The sequence below is a fragment of the Microtus pennsylvanicus genome, chromosome 9 (genome assembly GCF_037038515.1).
Source record: "Microtus pennsylvanicus isolate mMicPen1 chromosome 9, mMicPen1.hap1, whole genome shotgun sequence".
Lineage (NCBI taxonomy): Eukaryota > Metazoa > Chordata > Mammalia > Rodentia > Cricetidae > Microtus > Microtus pennsylvanicus.
The window spans coordinates 105,284,008-105,299,220 of NC_134587.1; the positions used below are offsets into that span (position 1 = coordinate 105,284,008).

A 15,213-nucleotide genomic window follows, 5' to 3' on the forward strand; every position below is an offset into this window, starting at 1 on the left:
TGAAGGTGTAAGCAGGGATAGGGGCTACACTGGGGGAGAAGAACAAAGCTCTTCCTTAACAAGACCGGAATTATGGGTATGGAAATGCAGATGCAGGAAATCCATCAGTAAACTGCAGAACCAAGTGAGGATAAAACTGTGGCAAGGGTTAATTCACTGAGAAGGGACCACCTTGAGGAGGGCTCCAGGATGGAGACATGCAGGACTTAATTATGGTTTGACTGTGCAGGGGCCCCATCAGCTCGTGTGTTTGGCTACTAGGTCCCTTCTAGTAAGGTCCCACTTCCTGACCCCTGCTCTTGTCCATTCCTCCCTACTCTCTGTGACTGTTTTAAGCTGTTTCCTGCACACTATTCTTCCTATGGGGACATTGTCATTTTGGGGAGGCTGTGGGATCTTTTGGCTACAAAATCTTGATTTAGATCTCTAGGGGTAGGGTTTGTGAATTAGAAATCCCTCAAGTTCCTGCACCCCACACTTCCTGACTGCCCCAATGATGGAGCCATCTACTTCACACTCCTTCCACACAGCCATAGCAGCTTCCGCCACCGTTCCTGTGCCACCACGACAGATGTGCCAGCACCAGTCCTTCCTCTCTGAAGATGTTCAGTTATTCCATCACCACAACGAGAAAAACAATACAGGACACAAGGATATTTCTGCTGTAAAACATGAATGGCCTACTGCTATTAAATGTCTGGAACAAGAATTAACCCTTTGCACATGGGATTCCATGTTGTCTGGTCCTATGCTATGTGAAGCACCTGCCTGTCACTGCTGCAGATGTTCAAGCCGGAGTCAGGACCGTGACGTACGGAGCAGCTGGCAACTCTCCCAAACTAGCACTCACCTAGCAGGCTTCCGGGCTCCTGGGCGCTATTTCCCTGGTGCCGTACTAGATTGCTACAGAATTATAACTGCTATTCATATCCGATGTAGGTCTTACAGCCCACCCTCCACCACCCAGGCCCTAGCTCAGCATCTTCCCCACATAGACTTTGATCAGCTTTTGATTGCTTCTCCTGCTAATTTTTCACCTTGGATCCTTTTTGCCATCATCTCAAGGCTTTAACAGTTATGGCACAGGTGATTTTTAAATGACAGTATTCTCTTTTACACCATCCAAGCCATTCTTGAAAACATTAAGCATCCTAAAACTCAAGATGGGAGCCATTCTCTGTGCCCTGAGCTTGGCCCCATCAGTCTCCACAGCCCCTTGACTTGCTACTTGGAGAAGAGTTCGTGAAAAAGTAATTTCATTTATTGTGTTCATATGACTCCCTTCTGGCTGAGGTTGTATATATGTTTTCTACTATAAACAACTCAGATATGATCCCTTTTAAAACCCCATATTTTCTATCATCTTCATACAAGGCAGTTCATTAATGCAAAACCAAGGAAGGCACCTTAACCCCTACTCTTTTATCTTAATCAGGATAACAGTGCTAGAAACCTGCCCCCCTTCTCAATAATAGAAAATCACTAACAAAAGCTCTATTAAAGCGTGTTAAGGGAAATAGCACTTTTCTAGGCTGAAGGTGTCTTCTGGCACAGCTCAGCGGCCTTCAATGCTGTCTACCTTTCGTCTGCATTTCTAGAGAACCAAAAGAAATGATCCAGGTGCACAGCTGCCCACTCACTCCGCAACACCAGTGTTGTTTCAGAGGCTCTTGTTTAGACTGAGGAGGACCTCCTGTAGCCCAGGCTAACCTGGACCTTGTGAGGCAGTTAAGGATGACCCTGAACTCCTAGTTCTCCTGCCTTAGCTTCTGAAGTTCTGAAATTATATTTTATAAAACATTACTCTTGCCAGTTGTAATTAAATGCCTTATAGCAAAGAAACCAAAAATTATTGGTTAGAAGAGCAAAACAGGCTATGGGAGATTTTGCAGTATGTATTCATAAAGAAGCGATGCTCAGATAGTTCCACTGGACACCCTCTGGGACGTGACAAGGGGGCATTCATCTTGCCAAACCATTTTCCTTTAACAATTATCACTGTACCCATTTGGTAGCAGGACGAATATTTCAGAAAGGTTAATATCCTGTCTCAACTGTGTTCCTGATGAAGTGGATAGTATTTTTTATATATAAAGAAATACAAAGTTCCTTCTAGCTCTGCTGTTGATTGACACTCTAGGAAGACAGAAACAGCAAAAGAGTTTTGGCAGTGAAGCAGAGTTTATAGCCAATGGATGCGAAGATGCGAAGCAAAGTAATTGAGCTACTTAAAAAATATTGAGACCTTGAAATAATTCTACATTAATGTAACCATTAAAAGTTAAATGAATTGAACACAGGCTGTACACAGCTGGGAGGTCCCAATGGTGCAGACCACATAGAGGTATGTTTTCTAAGTCACCTGTGTTAAACACACCACTTACCTGCACGGATGAGGGCTACATAAGTCCTTCAGTGGTTAAAAACGATCCTGGCTTCTCTCCTTGTAATGGAAAAGAGTCTGAAATGGTAAGAAGAAAAGAAACAGGAGGTAACCCCTGTAAATTTCCATGCTTTATATATAGGTGAGATTTAATAACAGCCAAATGCCTGTGATTTAGTATTCAATTCACAATCCATCTGGACATAGTATCCCACCCTAAAAGCAGTAGAGTATCCCACCTTCTTCTTTTAATAAGTAAATGAAAAATGTTTGTTTTTAAAATGAAACCATCAACATTTAAACGCGCGAAAGCCCCGCGGAGGAAAGAGGGAGGCCAAACACCGCACTCCCACGTGGAAAAGAACAACCCCAAACAAACTAACCTCGGCAGAAAGAGAGATACACAGCTGCTGGGCTCGCACATCTGCTTCTGTTGGTGACTGCCCTGGAGTCGCACTGGGCTTCCAGTCAGGGTCCAGAGAGAAAGTACCGCCCCCTTCTGCTAGCACCGCGTACCGCTCAGCGCCACCACTGGGGGGAGAAATCCGTGCAATGAAGTGTTAACAGTGAAAAAGAAAAATCCTCATCTAAGTTTTCATGAGGAGGGGAGAATCCACACGCTACAAGGGTTTCCTTTCTGAGTTGTACTGCCCCTGCCCACCACAGCTCCCAATAGCAGCAACCCAGGCTGCCGCAGAGTCCACAGGGGTTACTACGCTGGCGGGATGGAACTCTGCCACGGAGCCCAGAACGCTGGAGAGAATGGACAGGGTGTTGTTGATAATCCAAGCTCCCCACCCCCACCCGAGGGCAGGAACCTCAGCCCCCCCCCCCCCCCCCCCCCCCGCTCTCCACTGCCATCTTGCCCTCGGTAAGTTCGTGGTGGGGTGAGTTACAATGGACCCCACACTGTCCCATGCCTTGAGGAACAAACAGAAGTCAGCTAAGATACAAGAAAAACATGAAAGATGTATAGGTTAAAGACTCCTTGTAAGGAAGATTCTAGTAAGTCTCAAAAGCCCTCTTGTCGAGCCTGTAATATACTGTTTCCAGTGATCTAACTTGGGGCTCACTTCCCCCAAGAATTTTCCTTATTTTTATCCCATCTGTCCTATAATTCAAGTAATGGGCATACTATATTCATGTGAGTGTATACACTACCATTTCTATGTCCCATGAAGGAATAATAAAAGTCCAACATGGTTTATTCAAGGCCAAAGGAAAGATTGATAAGCCACTCAAGTCTACAGGTTGCTAGCTGGTCCCCCCGGTCTCCATGGGGACAGCCTGGCAGCAACGAAGTTTGAAGATTTTTCTCTGACTTGTTGGCGTTAAGAAAGCCGGTAGACATGCACAGTGTTTTCTATCCAGTCTCTCACCCGGGTTCGCTGTGGGTTTAGCAATGAAAGTGGGTTGTCAGCTTCCTGGGGGGCAGATCTGCAGACCTCCAAAGTGGAGACTAGGGTAGAGCAGCCCGCTTCAGCCCCGCTCTCAGAGCCCGTGCCCCCCTCTGCCAGGCTAATTAATCTATGTCTAAATGGAGCTGCAGTTGGCAGACAGGCAGCCGTGTCAACGTGGAATAATCGCTTGGACCTGAATCTGAGTTATTTTCCATCCCTGACAACAAATAATGTTACTTCCCAGCCCGCAGGCCAAGAGCTGAAATGGGTTTATAATTTGCCTTCCAATCAATCTCTCATTCTCTCAGCCCCTTAAGTTTTCTGTCTTTCAGCTTGCAGGGGACAGTTTTGGAGACTCAATCACCGCCTTGGTCTTTATTGATATCCTTAATGAATATTCTTTGCCTTCTAAGTAAAAAGGTGGAAATCTGCATAATCCCAAACCACGCTGGTTTACATAATGAAAACAAATAGACTGTCAACTCGGAGCCCTGCAAGATCATTAATAAACTCAGTCATTCCTCGCTCCTGCCAGCAGCTAGAACAGAAACCTTCAGTCATTTCCACATTCAGCCTGCTCTGAGACCCTGCTACTAGGCAGGTTGGAATCAGAGGACAGCCCAGCTCCTTCCTCGGTTTCTGGGAAGAGAACTCATTAAAACTCTGCTCCTGGGCTCTGGGAAGTGAATAATCTCCTTTGTAATCCCAAGCTTCTAGTTCCTCCAAAGAAGAATCCTCCCAAGCTGGTAGAGGAAAGTCCAATACAAGAATGCAGAATCGCCAGCAAAACCAAGTACATGACCAGGGCAGAAAAAAAAAACACAGCGCAGTGAACATTTCCAGAAGATGAACAGTAGATGTGTTAAAGAGAGGGGTGTGTTCAACCAGATGCAGCAACGTGTCCTCAACCTCACTGCTGCGTTGCTTAGGAAGCCATTCAGTAGCCTTAGCAACACTAAGGACACATGCCTTAGGGGTAGTGGAAGGGGGTTAAGAAGCCTGTGGTTAATTTATGGTAAAGGAGGTTTTGAAATTTTAATTTTCAAAGCCAAAATGCTGGAGAAAAGCAAGCTTCCCTCTTTCCATTGCTTGACACTGCCTGTGAAGGCCCTGGCTGTGATTGCGATGTGAAATTCCCCCACCCCCTGCTGGCTGACATGGCTAAATACTTGGTCCCAGCAGTCAACTCTGTTTCAGAAGGCTATGGATAGGAAATAGGGCCTCACTAGAGGAAATGGATCACTGTGTGTGGGACCTGAAATTTTATGGCCCAGCCCCATTTCCTATTCTCTCTGCTTTCTTAGTGTGGATGAAATGTGACCAGCTTCTCTTGCCTGTTGCCATGACTCCCCCACCATGATTGATTATGTACCTCAGACCTATAAACCAAAATAAGCCATTCTCCCTTAAATTTCTCTTGTCGGGGTGTTTTATCCCAGGAACAAGAAAAGAACTAAGATGGTCCGTCCCTTGTGCGGGTCTTTAGTAAGGGAGATCGGGTCCACAGACTAGTAGCTGCCAAAGACCAGTGAGCAGGTAGAGATGCCACCAGCATTCAAAGACTGTTACTGAGGCCTTCAGGACACAGCCTTCCCAGGATCCACCTGATCTTTTCTTATAAGAATCTGAATTCATTTGAATCCTGAGAGACAACATTTTAAATGTGGGTCAGTGGAGTTCCCTGCCTGTCGGTCCTGGGAGCCAGAGCTGGGAACAGGATCGGCATTGTGTGCCAGCTTCTAAAATTATCATCTTTTTCAAAACTGTGTTTCAGAAAAGAAAGCACGCTGGGACACTAAGCACTGCAAGAAGCTTGCGACCATACTCTTAACTGCATTCCTTCCACACTGAATAAGTGACTGCAAATCGTGCATTTCAGGGCAGAGCTGATTTCCAAAGCATGACCCCCACTCCACGGGGTGACTCTTTTGTCGTTCTGGGAAATGAAAAAAACAGGATGAACTTTGTGTCCCTGATCCAGAAAGCATAGACGCACATTAAAAAAAAATCTTCTTCCTAATCCTTCCACTTAAGTGTGCCACACTTATTTCCTTCGCTTCAGTTTCTCACGTTGATGGATGGAGGTACACAATTATGCTGTTTAATCATCTGCTCTTCCTTTAATGCACACAGCGTTAGGAGCCAGATAAACAGCCTTAAGAGTGTTTGCTGCCTTGCAAAGGACCTACATTCAGTTCACAGCACCCATCTGGTGACTCACAACCATCGCAGCTCCAGGCTAGAGAATTTCATACCCTCCTCTGGCCTCTGCAGGCACCAGACATACACAGTACACACAAAATTTAACAAACCACTAATGTCTAGAAAATGAAGTGTTTCAAATCACATGACAACTAGAAACGCAAACACTGTGGGGGCGCGGCTTGGAGTACATAAAGAGATACTAATGAAACCACAGTCTAAGTTGTAATTAGTTTTCTGAAGAAACTAAGTTCTTCCGTTTGCTTTAGTTGAGATCAACAACAATCTTTCTCCCAAATCAGTTAAGATACAGCAGGGTAACTCCAGACAGCTCTTCCTCCTAAAGAGAGCTGCTTCCCAGCTCTTCCCAGCAGACAGTCTGGAGCACCATAGCTATATTTACATGTAGTCTTTGTGCTAGACACCTCCTTCCAGGGAACCCTTCTGGGCTGGCTCCACTCAGTTTGATGGCCTCCAAGATGTTAGCGAGGCATGAACAATGCCCCAGGGAAATCAGCAGCATTTACTCCCATCCAGAACCAGAGTCCTGGCCTGTCCTCTTTAGTAGGTGACTGACTATGACTTTATGCAAGTCCTAAGCATCTGTGAGTGTCCAGTCAAGTTCTGTGAAATGAGGAGATAGGACATCAGTGGTTCTCAGTGAGGACATGGTTGCCTTGCCTGTTGATTCCTAGTCCAGCTAATAATTCTTGTCTAAATTAGTTACAGGTGGAAACAAGCTGCAAGAACAAGAGAGATGCATGATAGTATAGCTTATCTGTGACGAGTAGGAGAGAGGGACTCGAACACGTAAGGTTATGGACTTTCTGAGTGTAACGATTCATAGATTCACTAATGTAGAGTAGGCAATCCTAACACATTTTTCCATTGACCAAACACACCTCTCAGGATGGGCTTTCCCCATTTCACAAAGACAAGTCATCCCACAGAAGACACAGTGATCAACAACAAGTAGTTTGGCATGCAATGGCCCAGGCAACAGAGACAACCCAAATTTAAAAAATACAAATACACACAGATAGAGCCCCAACAGAGCAGAGGGCACCATGGGGAGACCCAGGGCTGGGGTAACAGTCTGACAGGCCAATGCTTCAGAGACTGCTCAGCTGACAAAGTCCTTGTCATGTTAGCGTAAGAACGACTTCAGATCCTCAGCACACACAAAAGCTAGGTGTAAACTCATGTGCCTACAATCCTGGCCCTGGGGAGACAAAGGCAGGAGAATCCCTGAGGCTTGTTGGCTCCAGGTTCCATGAGAAACCCTATTTTAAAAATTCAGGTAGCAAGGTATTGAGGAAGACACCCAACATTGACCTCTGCCTTCCATGGACAGCCGGACATGCATACACATCAGACATAGAAAATTATGAAACAAACACTAAAAGTCAAAGCAGTTTCAGGTTTGCCGTCAGGTATTCAGATGACATTGAGTAAGTCACTTACAAACTACAGCCTGGATCAGATAGACCATCTTCAGATTCCCTTACAGGACAGGGAATAGACGTGCTCTTTATGAGCCCGCATAAAATGCATCTGCTAGAATCCTGGCTCCACCACTGCCATGCTCTCCAGACGCTCTAATCCCAGCCTTCTCAGGTGTGAGCTCTCGGGACAAGAGCTCAGAACATGAGACAGAATGGATAAAGTTTGCTCTCTCCGGCTTCTTTATGATTCTGTCGGACTGAACATGTCCAAGACCGAAGCTTGATCTACTGTACTCATGGGACCGGCGACACTGACAGATGGAGAAATTCAACCTTTCATCAAAGTTGAACAGACATGGGTTTTTTTTATTTTGAGCAGCAATTTTGCCATCTTCCCAGATGTGGGCATGTCCATGCTGAGAAACACCATGATAATATTTTTTTAAAAAGTCACTTCAACAATATACTTGTATCCTCATGAGCCTTCATTATCCTGAAAATGCATTAGGTTTGCTGCATCCGTTTCCCAGTTTCTTCCATATCATGTTCCATCTACAAAAGGGTTGAGAACCTGCCATTCATAGCTTCAGATATGGACTATGATGTTACAAAATAAATATTCCATCATGAAAATATAAACCTTGTGTAAATGTTTATATAATAGACTTTATTCAATTAATCCACTGGCTTGGGCTGGTGGAAGGATTATAGAGGGGTAGAGTTTAAACCAGAGGTGTAGAAAAAAATATTTACCTCACATTTCAAATAAATAAACATTAATATTAATTGTACATATGCATCATTTAACAAAACTGCTCTCAAAATGCAAATGAATATTGCCATAGGGAGTCTATCATTTCTGTATACAGACATGTTTACCATGTATAGAAGGTAGCAATGAAATTACACGTAAGTTCATGGTTCGATGATGTTTAACAGTACGTTTTTAAATCATTAAAATATGGTTTTAGTTCTTGGTATGTCCTGTTAAAAAGATGAGGTAAAAGGGAACCCCAGAAAAGTCTTTAAAGCACCAATAATTGTGCCTGAACAATACTCTGCCCCCACAGAATGTAAAGAGCTGGGGGCTGTTGAAATGGCTCAGTGGGTAAAGTTCTTGGTGCCAGTATTAATGACCCGAGCTTCACCCTCAGGACCCATGTGGTGGAAGGAAAGAACTGTCTCCCCGCAATTTGTCCTCTGGCCTCCTCTCATGTGCTGCACCGTGTGTCCTCCCACTCCCTCCTATTATTGTGAATGGAACAACTTTTTAAAAATATAGCACTGTTTTCTTAAGATCTGGACGTCTGTCACTCTAACTGCCCCCTTGAGTAAATCAGCAGCTGACATTTATATTGAATGCTCTTAATAGGCAGGCCCCACCTAAAAGAGTATTTCAAATAATTTCAACCAATACCTCAAGAAAGTAGGGACAGTTAGAAAACCCCAGAGTGCAGGTGAGGACTTTATGGTTCAGAAAGTTCAAACAACTTGCTTAGGGTCACACGCCCTTCCAGGTAGTAGGACACCACACTTGGATGCTGGAGGTTAAACTTCTCCCCTCTGGTAGACAAACAAAGAAAGCAAACATGAGGTCCTGGGCTGGTGCTGTGTTTTATGACTTGCTGGCTCATGCTTCTCATGACTTCAAGAGGCTCTTTGTGCATTAGACAGCTACCAGCTACACCTCAAAGTTGGATAGTAGTCATCTGTGTGGCTACGGAAGAGACCAGTCGTGAAGCGATCATGGAAGACTGGCGTCCTACAGCAAGGAGTGGAGGCAGCAGAGTGGGCAGAAATCCTCAGAAATGCTTTGGGCCACATCCTATCTGGTGGCTGTAAATGTGGGCGAGTCATCTTTCATCCTTGAATCTATTTTCTCTTTAGAAAACTTTAAAGTTTTAGACCAATAGTTCAAGACTCCTTCAGGTTTCCTTCAGGGAATCCTTCCTACCTTTGCTACTTGAGTCAACAAGTATTGGTGTCTCCAGGGTAACAATACATGCCAAGTACAAAGCTCTGGCTCTTCCTGAAAGACCTGGAGCCCTCCCATACTTTGCAAGATTTGTCACCGTTTTTCAAAAATAGTCTTTTCACAAGGAACACTTCAAAAGGAAGAGGGTCCCCCCACCCAGGGACTGCCATGCTATCCTGGTACCCTAACGTTTTTCATTTCAAAATGAATACACTGGGCTGGAGAGATGGCTCAGCGGTTAAGAGCATTGCCTGTTCTTCCAAAGGTCCTGAGTTCAATTCCCAGCAACCACATGGTGGCTCACAACCATCAGTAATGAGGTCTGGCGCCCTCTTCTGGCCTGCAGATATACACACAGACAGAATATTGTATGCATAATAAATATTTAAAAAAAAACAAAATGAATACACTAAAGTATTGATTTGAACCTTCTGGGGATAGAAAAAGAAGGAATGTGTGACCTCAACCCAGCCCCCACCACACACTCACCTCCACCCCACCCCCAACCCTGTCACCATCTCATGCATCCAGAAGGAGCAAACAAGGTGCTGTTGCTATGCTTGCCCTGTAGTTCCAGTCCTGGCGGGGCTCTACTGCGTGTGTTTACTCTTTGCACTGAAAAATGAATCATGTTCTCTTGTTAAGTGGATGGATTTTGTGACCCTTGGAGAGGGAGAGGGAGGGAGGGAGGGAGGGAGGGAGGGAGGGAGGGAGGGAGGGAGGGAGGGACAGACGGAGGAAAAGAGAGAGAGAGAACAAGGAGATTTTAAAGCACCTCAGAATGTAGAAAGTCTTCCTTCCATCATGACAAAGGGGAGAGAAGGGAAAAAGCATGAGGAAAAATAACAGAGCAGCTGACTGAAACTTGCCGTCTCTGGAACAACTTCTCTCATGAATTTTTATTTCACTATTTTGTGAATTTAGCCAAATTGAAAACTCTTTTTGGAAAAAGCCTTTCTTCTGTGTGGTAACTACTTTCACGACATGTGATTTGCTGAAACTCTAAAATCACAAGTCCTCTAAAATCTCTGTCCCACCCTCTACCTGCACAGATGTCTTATTCTGACCTTTACATACCATTTTCATAAACACTGTCTTACCTCTGGACATATGATTTATGCGTTTGCATTCCTTGATGGACTTATTTACCAACCATAATACTATTTCAAACCAAACCTCAAAGTGTAGATCCCACCGTCCCTAGACCACAGCAGTGATTCACAGTTCACTGACAACCTTTATTATGCTGTAACCGTGTTCTATGTGTTCAGCATTCACCACGGGCACACTATTTCCTAATTTTTTGCTTGACTTCTCTATGTATCTCCTTAGCTCATATATCTGCCATTTCCGGTGGAGCACTATCCCGCCGTGTTGCTAAGATGGCTTAATTAGCCATCCCTCAGCTAGTTGTTTCCATGCTTTAGTATAAGCCAGAGAAGCATTTTTAAGTAAATAAATCTTGTGGGTTTTGTTGAGCTATTTCCTTGGGCTACAATCTGAAGTAGGGAATTAACAACTTAAAAACTATAATCAGCTCTGTGTCTTATTACAAATTACCAGGTGACTCCCCCAAAAATAAGTGATATGAGGAATTTGCAACGTCATTAATAAAATATATCTGTCTTTTCCTTCAGAGTCTCTTTAACAGTGAGATTTCTAGTCTTTCTAGACTTTGGGGTGATTCCAAAAGAGTGACGGGAAACTGAGCTCCTTGAAATCAACTCATCTGTATAATCCTCTTTATGTTCTTTTAAAATGTAACTCTCAATGGCCCAGTACCAAGTGCTCTCTCTACCCTGTCACTCATTCAGAACTCCCTGCGGCCTCACTAAATAGACTTTATAAGCTCATCTTTTCTCCACTGAGACTCATCAGGTGAGACAATGGGCTGGGGACTCCAAGGCCACTAGGGGCTGCTGTCTTACTAGCCTTTCCCTGAGGGATTCCCGGTGCCACCCAACATCTTGCAGTTCACCTTTTACATGAGTCTGTAAAGCGACACCTCTTTAGTAAGAGGCTGCTTGTTCCTTTCCCGGCCGCCCAGACTCCCGAAACTGTATTAATTAAATCACTGCTTGGCCCATTAGCTCTAGCTTCTTATTGGCTAGTTCTTATATTAATTTAACCCATTTCTATTAATCTGTGTATCGCCACATGGCTGTGGCTTATGGGGTAAAGTTCTGTCTCTGGCTTCTATCCGACTCCACTATTCTTTCTACCAGCATTCAGTTTAGTTTTTCCTGCCTAGCTCTGTTCTGCCCTGCTATAGGTCCAGAGCAGTTTCTTTATTCATCAATGGTAATCACATCATACAGAGGGGAATCCCATATCACACCTTCTTAGCTCAGTGGCATTTTACACATTGTTATACATGCATAGCCATTGTTTGGATCAAGATGCAGAACCTTGGGTCATCTTACAATCTTTTATCCTTTTTTTAAAAAAAAATTGTAGAGGTTAGAGAGATGGTTCTGTATTTCACAAGCATACTGCTCTTGTCTAGGACCCAGATTTCATATTCAACACTTATGTCAGGTGGCCCACTACTGCCAATAACTGCAGGAAGATCTGATGTGTCTGGCTTCTGAGGGCACTTGCACACACAGGCACATGTACACACACACACACTTTAAAAATTATATATATATATATATATATATATATATATATATATATACACACACACATTGTATTGCCTTTGTGATTCTTGTTCTATATGAGGCTTGATTTCAAAGTTATCCAATACATACTTAATAATTTTTGATCGCAGAAGATTAAAATCCCTCTGACATCGTAAGTGACACATATGACCCACACTCTTAAACTTAGAAATGAAAAATTGAATCCAAGAAGTAAAAAGATTCATGGAAGGTTTAACGAGCCAGTGAATGCCCTTGCTTTCCATTCATTGGTCACTGTCTGTCTATGTATGACTGAGCACCCCAGTGTTAAAGGATCCTGGGTGCACAGCAGAGACACAGAGGCCTGGCTCAAGTTTTATAGTCGTAATTTTTATTTTAGATTATTGAAGCAAACAGAGGGTCAAATTGGTGGAGCAACATGTTTTTAAGATGACCTTAATACACTCTCCTTTTTAAATTGTGAATTGTGACCCCACATGAGGCCATGAAACTGAACCTAAGAGTCATAAAGTTTGGCAACTGTAAAAGGTTTCTAAATATCGAAAATCCAACAATTAATTCTAAATTAACCCCAAAGTGGGATCTAAAATGTCCCTGGCATCGCTCACCAGTGTTGTGTCACATGACCTCACTGGAACCTTGGTTCTGAGCACAGGACATGAGCTCAGTACAGTGGATTCCTCCAAGGCAAACATTGCCTGAATCACCTCAACTAGACTTAAGATTGTAGGATGCTCTGGGTTGCAGTGCTTTTACTGTACACATCAAGAGTTTTTCTTATGTGGAAACATAATGGTTTAATTATGGGAAACAAGACTTCTAATATTTTCCTACTGTTGTGTAAGTCTCATGTTAATATATCTCCAGATAATATGCATTAGATGCCTGACTTTCAAAACTGTTGTCTGAGTAGCTGAACTAAGACTAATGAAAAAAAAATCACTAAAATAATTTTGGCTTGAGACTGGAAAAGCCTGTCAGACTACCACAGCTCTTTACTCGGTGTTTATGAAAAGCATGTTCTCAGCAATGCCAATTATAAAGGTATTAATCAATTAAAAAATGTTAAGCTTTCTATGGCCCACAGGATCAAATATTTACCTAAAATTTAATTTGTTATGTAAATGTATACAAGCAGCGTCATCTCATTTTGGAAAATTAAATGTTGTACCAAAAATTGCTTTAAACCACATTTCATTATGATTAATCACCAGTCACCTTTGGCTTGCAGACCTATGTTATATATCTGTTCACCTGGAGTCATGTAACAATTTATTGGGTGAAAAGGAAACCTAAGTAGGAAAATTTTAAGAAGCCTGATATATAGCACTATTTTTTTTACGTAAAAATGTCAACAGTTTTAAATCAAATGAGTTTTACCCTTTAGAGCAAACTTCTATTGCAACCAGTGCTTACTCCAACAATGCCCCATTGCTTGTGGTTTCTTTGGGCCCTTTTTATTTTTAGATTAACCTTCAGAGCAAATATGAGTCAATCCAATTTTTATTTATTTTATGGTGTAAAGTGGGGTTTCATATAACCCAAGCTGGCCTTGAATTCATTATATAGCCAAGGCTAGCCATGAAATTCTAATCCCTCTGTCACCATTCCTAAATACTGAAATTATAAGCAGGTACTACCAAAACCAACTTCATATTTTATTTTTTAAAGCAATAAAATTAGCACCATTATATCGAACATCGGCTGTTTGCCTTTCACAATTCCAAAATAGAAACATGAATATAATCTAGGAATTGAACAGTAGGAACTAGTAAGGAACATAAAAAGTAAAAAGGTTTCGAAGACCAAAGCATAATAATGAATGTGAACAGGTTAATGCCTCTGTCAAAGGATACTTAACTCTATGCTGCCTGTAGAAGAGGCCAATGCCCACATGGCTTGAAAACATAAGAAAATAATGAATCTAGAGAAACGGGAATGACCAGAATATCTGGGCGATGATATTTATATTAAATAGAGCAGAATTTGAAACTAAAGAATGGAATGAATACATAAAAAATGTCAACTTTGCTAAAAGTGAAAATTCCATTTTTTAATAAGTTTATCTTAAATTGACGAAACATGTTTTTATGTGAAAGCTAAAATTATTTGTATATTTATTTTTATTTGCAAATAAATATAGGCTTACATAGATAACAAATTTTGTACATTTTTGTTTATTTGTTGGTTTATTTTGGTGGTTGTAGGGATAAGTCCCGCCCCTTGGGGGGCATGTTCGCCTCGGGCTAATGTCTGCCTATAAATTTGGCGAGCATGCTCCCAGCTGTTGCTTCTGCTTTCCTGGTCTCCGCTGGAACAGTGGTTCTGTAAGTCTATTTCGACATTAAAGCTATATATATTGTTACAATCTGCATTCATTTACGCCGCTACAGGTGGTTGGTGCTGGAGATTAAACTCAGAGCTTTGCACATGCTAAGGAAGTCCCTGTGGCTGAGCTACAAGCCAGCCCTGGGCAATATGTTGTATTCTTTCCTTTTATAAATATTTTTATTAATTCTTTAAGAATTTTATACATTGTTTAGTAACGAAATTAACCACCCTCCCCTAACTCCACCTAGATACAAACCTCATTCCATACCAACAAAACTGGACAGTTTACTTTAGTGATAATTTTAGCATTAAGTGTGCAGCCCTACTGTCTGCTGTGAAGCTAGTGGGAAACCATCCATGTAGCATGGATATACATGATGGAATGGAATATAACCACTGAAAACTAAATGGACGTAGCATTAAAGCAAGTCCTAATGAGTCATCATTATACCCATAAGTTAAGGCATCTCTCAACCTTCATCAAAGAAGTTTTGTAGTAGACAGTGATTAATACAAAGACTCAGCAGTAGTCAAGATGCAGAGAATAAGAGATGGCAGAATGTTCAGCCCTAAATGGAATGTACAAACCACACCCCTCCTCCCGAGGCTCAGGGATCACTGTGGGGAAAACAGAGGAGGTGGTTGAGTGCAAGGAAACAGCATCTCTGGACACATCAAGGCAGCTGCATATGTGAGCTCGGTGGTTCCAACAGCACGTCCAACATCTGTGCAAGCTAAGCCAGACCAAACCCCAGCATGGGAAGGGGAGTTGGGCATGAAGTCTCATCCCTGACCAGGAAGTTTTTGAAACTCTCTAGCTTCTGGGAGAGGG

At 42.7% G+C, this 15,213-nt stretch overlaps 1 protein-coding gene across 7 annotated transcripts in view; it reads right to left on the reverse strand.

Moving 5' to 3' along the window:
* The window catches only part of Csgalnact1 (chondroitin sulfate N-acetylgalactosaminyltransferase 1), a 329,616-nt gene that overhangs the window by 183,978 nt on the left and 130,425 nt on the right, over positions 1–15,213 (reverse strand). For all 7 annotated transcript variants that reach the window (XR_012911873.1, XR_012911872.1, XM_075986922.1 and 4 more), the window contains 2 exons: positions 2,767–2,914; positions 2,385–2,461 (listed from right to left, as the gene is read on the reverse strand). The gene's annotated coding sequence lies outside the window, so the exon portion shown is untranslated. The remainder of the gene's footprint in view (positions 1–2,384; positions 2,462–2,766; positions 2,915–15,213) is intronic.